Raw genomic sequence first — 4933 nt, 5'->3', positions numbered from 1 at the left:
CCAGCCGCGTTGGCTCCACCAAGCGTTCACCTCCACCAAGGCTCCACCAAGCTCCGTGTTGGCTCCACCAAGCGTTCACCTCCACCAACCCCCCACCAGCCGCGTTGGCTCCACCAAGCGTTCACCTCCACCAAGGCTCCACCAAGCTCCGCGTTGGCTCCACCAAGCGTTCACCTCCAGCCATCCACCTCCTGCAATTCCTGTCATCATTCCCCGCGTGAGTCTGTCTTTTGTTTGTTCTGTCCTGGGTTAATTAAGACTGTAGGTAAGCTAGTATTTTCACTGTGTCACCTGCGTCTTATGTGCTGTAAATAAACGTGACTGATTTCTTTTTGCTTATGTGTGTAAATAGTAAATAAATTTAGTAGTATTTCCAAACCTTTCTTTGCCTTCGTCTTCCTCTTTGCCTTCGTCGTTTTAGTCTTTTCCCTCATTGAGCAGCCGCGGTGCGATCCGGCCAACGTTTGGGTGGAATCGGGTTCTAATCGGGGAATAACTGTTCGGTCGCGGTAATACCAACCGCTCGGTAAAATAACATCTTTCACCGCGTCCGCAACAATATATATATATGTATATATATATATATATATATATATATATATATATATATATATATATATATATATATATATATATATATATATATATATATGTATATACATACATACATACATACATATATATATACAGTGCATATCAAAAAAAAGGTAATCCGAATTCAAGGGGTTAATATGCAAAGGTTATTTAGTTTGACAATTTACATGTGGTTTACCAATTCTTTCCTCAGAGATCCTCAGCTTTCCATTGATGCCTTTCATGCATCATTGCTGTCACACTCGACCAGTACATGTTCATTGAAAATGACAAGTTCAAATCGCATTTTTACAAGTTTGGCTAATCGGTGCAAGAGAGTTTTAAATGGATGCATTACTTGTCGACTGCCAAGTTGATTATGTAAAATTGTTAAGCTGGTCTGGTAATCGTCGGTTGCATCATCCTTTGTTTAAGCTGGGTATTTAAGATGGGCCTGCAGTGTATGGGTTGAGAGACAGTCTGAGTCATTGAAAAGATGGTTCAACTTACGACTGAACAGCGGACCTTCGTGGTTACAACCTTTCACCAAACTGGAAGTTTGCAGTGAACTTGTGATGCGTTCAGGGAACGTTTCCCAGAACGGGAGCCTCCAGCAACCAAATCCATCTGGGCGAATGTTAGAAAATACCAAGAGCATGGCACTAGCCTCAACCGCAACAAGGAGAATTCTGGTAGGAGGCGCACTGGGCGATCGGAAATGAACATTGCAGCAGTAAGGCAGCAAGTTTTGGAGCATCCTAGGGATACCAGCGCAAGACGAAATGGGACGGGATTGCCTTTGGCAACATTCAACCGAATCACAAGACTGGACCTCCACCAACATCCATATCGGATTCACACCCGGCATCAACTTACACCAGGGGATTTTGCCAGGAGGCTGGTGCTTGCCAGATGGTTGTTAGCACGTTGCGAAGCAGATGTCAATTTCCTGTATGGGTTGAGAGTCTTGTTATCGACGACGAAGCTGCTTTCGCCATGGACGGCAAGGTCAATACCCATAATGTTCTTGAATATGCACCGACAGAACAACCCCCGGAATTTAATTTTGACACCAACATGAATCGACAAAAGTGGACTCTTTGGTTGGGACTTTGTGGAAGTGGTCAGGTGATCGGACCATTTTTCTTTCAAAGGAATGTTAATGGTAACAGGTTTGTTAGGTACTTACTTTTTCCACATGCGAAATTTGCATTTGTTTATTTAAATTATACAATGGACTACAAAATGTAAATGTTTCATGATATTTGTTATATTATATCACCTTTATCTATCAATATTGTTGAAATGAAGATCAAATAGCTGTATGTTGAAATATGTTGAAAAAGTCAAAACTTTACATGAGGTGTACTTACTTTTTCACGTGACTGTAAGTGCCACGATAAATCACACATTGTTATTTTCTAGTTATTTTATCCCATCATCTGTTTTCGAGTCTATTTGTGGGGTTGTCCCAAATTAGGAATTTAGTTTTATTGTGCGTCTTCTTTGTACCGGCATTTTATCAAATAAACCTGTTTATTTTTGTACATTTTAATTCAGTTTCATGTGAGTTTATTTATTACAGGTTCGATGACTGCCAGTGGGATCCGAAAAAGGTAAGCTTCAGCTTCTTCCCCCTGCTTCCCCATGCGTGTAGTAACTCCGCCATTGGACTGAACGCTTCGGAGTTAAAGCTTGTTTGGCCTTCCGTGTTACCCTGAGGTGTCACCAAGGGTAGTCACACAACTATATATATATATATATATATATATATATATATATATATATATATATATATATATATATATATATATATATATATATATATTGTTGCGGTTTTGCGAATAGAGGATGACCCCCCTCGTAGGTAGTTGCACCACAACATGTAGCCTCGCTTTAGATCAGTTATTTCTTATTAAATGTAAGCGTAGTCTCCTTTCCTGTGTTAGTATGCATTGAGCAGGCCAGTGAGTTAGGTGTTCTTTGGGCTGGAATGCCACGTGCTAGGCCTGGAACAAGTCTGGCAGGCCAAAGGGAGGAGCTGCAGGGGAGTGGCCGGTAAGCGGCGAGCAGCCAATCGGAGCTCAAGGGGAGTGGCTAACAACGGCAGCGAGAGGAGGGGCTTGGAACATTCGGGTAAGGCTGGGGAGGGGCGATATAAGACCCTGCCCCAAGCCCCCCGCGGGTCAGTCTCTGAGTCAGAGCTTTTGTCACAGCACGAGTGAGAGTCGCCCAGCCCCTCAGTCAGTGGAGAGTTGGTTCGTGGGTGGTTTGTGGTTCGTGAGCGTTGTGAGAGAGTGCAACAGTGACCAAGTCCCAGTGAGAAAGAGATATTGTAGCCACGAGTGAATTCGGTTGCTTGTTATAAGCCCATTCTGTACACGAACTCTCCCTGTGCCCTGCGCTCTGTGGCTGTGAATAACGCGCTCATGAGGACGATCTATTCCGGGCCACAGACGCACGGTCTCCCTGCCTGCGCTCCCAGCACACGTGCCGCGAACATCCGAGGGCCACGCCCGGCGAGCTGTTCCGGAGTGAACGGCGCCAAGGCGCGTTTGGAGCACGAACTTGTCCTTCCTCCTTTTCCCTGCGTGAGTGAGTGGGCCCTTGTCTGGGATTTGTTAAGACTGATTAAGCATCTGCTCTGTGTCCCTTCTCTTTATCCTGATCATTGTACATTGTAAATAAACCTGTGTTCTTTCTTCCATTTGACCGTTCCCATCATTTCCATCTATTGGCCGAGCATCGCACGAATAAAACCGCTCGAATCGGGTTCAATAAAAGTAACGGTACGAGTCACGTGATACGCAAACCGCTCGGGCGTATTCGATTAGCATGGCTTGTGCGAGGTCCAGTCCCCGTTCTCGTGACGGCATGGGTACCGAAGGTACGTGTGGACTCGACCCGATACCCTTCCTCACGCTCGCTACGGGAGTGGCGACTCGGCCTCATGGACTCGAAGACCCGAGGGGGAAAAGGGGTTTAACCCCCCCTCTGTACGTCGACGGGCTTTGAGAGATCCGCAACTATATATATATATATAAATAAATAAATAAATGTCATTGTCATTCTGTGGCTGTCTGTCTGTTTTTGTTCCTTATGCATGGCCACGTCTTTTAGGTTACAAACTCCAAACTCAGGGTAGAAATACAATTTTATGTGGAGGGGTAACATGGGCTATGTGGCCGTGGCCTCACGCTGGCTTGTGGGGGGCTGGGTTGCAGGGAGGGCGTAAATTCTCTATGTAAATGTGGACCGTGTAGCTACATGTGCCAACTAGAACGGCACTCAGTAAAGAGCATACCTCCGCCTGGTTGGCCATATCACTCAATGGTGAAGAATCATTTAAAAAATGATACCAGCTGGATCTCGATCCGGATCTTCACCAAAATTGAATCGATTCTTCCTTGTCACACACACAACCTGTCCACCAAGTTTCGTCCAAATCCGTCCATAACCTTTTGAGATATCCTGCTATGTATCATTTTTGGCCCTATCTCCCAATGGTGAAGAATCACTTAAAAAATTCTAGTAGCCGGGTCCGAATCCGAATCTTCACCAAAATCTAATCATTTCGTCCTTGTCACATACGCTACATCTCTGCCTTGATCTGTTCTTGAAGTGCATGGCTCACCAAACTGGAGATGAAGACTCCATTGTCAGAAGTCCGAATCCGTCCACAACTTTATGAGATATTTTGTTCACAGACAAACGGACAGACAAACGCACAGGCAATCAGACAGGGGTGAAAACATAACCTCCATCCACCTTTCGTGGCGGAGGTAATAAATAAACTACCTGTTGGTGGTGGTAGAGGGTAATACAATTTCCTTCTTTACCTGGGCAACACTGAGGTTAAAGCCTCTTTACACAGGTAAATTTGTCCTCCTTCCCTTCTCCCCCCCTCCCCCAAATGGAGGGGACTGTCAAAGCAACCCCCCCTCCCCCCAACATATGTATGTGCAGTATATCTCTCCTCTCCCCCTCCCTTCCTCCTCCCCCTCTTCTCTCCCCTCCTCGCAGCAAGAGAAGTGACGACTTATTGGTTGTCAGCGAAGCGACAGGTAGGCTCTTCTGGTATATTTATTTAAATAAATAATTCGAGTATATTTAAATCTCAGCATGACAAATGGGTGAACTGATCATTATCTTGAAAATGTGTTGTCCTATGTTTGCCACACACATGTGCACACACATCCTACATCATTCCTGCCTTACCTTCCCTCGTCCCCATCACTCATGCCTTGGATAAGGAAATGAGCTCAGTTGGACTAAACATATAATGACTAAAGAAAGTTTTAACAATGGGATGTACCTGTGCTTTGAAAGCAGTTTCCCCCATGGAGAGCACCTGTAGCTT

General features: G+C 44.9%; 1 long non-coding RNA gene across 1 annotated transcript in view; it reads left to right on the top strand.

Moving 5' to 3' along the window:
- The first annotated feature begins 3095 nt into the window (after nt 1-3095).
- LOC137437384 (uncharacterized) overlaps nt 3096-4933 on the top strand; it is a 3301-nt gene continuing 1463 nt past the window's right edge. Inside the window, exons 1-2 of the long non-coding RNA XR_010986516.1 lie at nt 3096-3164; nt 4597-4637. This is a non-coding gene — a long non-coding RNA (uncharacterized LOC137437384). The remainder of the gene's footprint in view (nt 3165-4596; nt 4638-4933) is intronic.

Source organism: Myxine glutinosa, chromosome 12 (genome assembly GCF_964187855.1).
Source record: "Myxine glutinosa chromosome 12, kmMyxGlut1.1, whole genome shotgun sequence".
Taxonomy (NCBI): domain Eukaryota; kingdom Metazoa; phylum Chordata; class Myxini; order Myxiniformes; family Myxinidae; genus Myxine; species Myxine glutinosa.
Note: the sequence above shows the minus strand (reverse complement) of the source record. Positions and strands in the feature narration are given on the sequence as shown.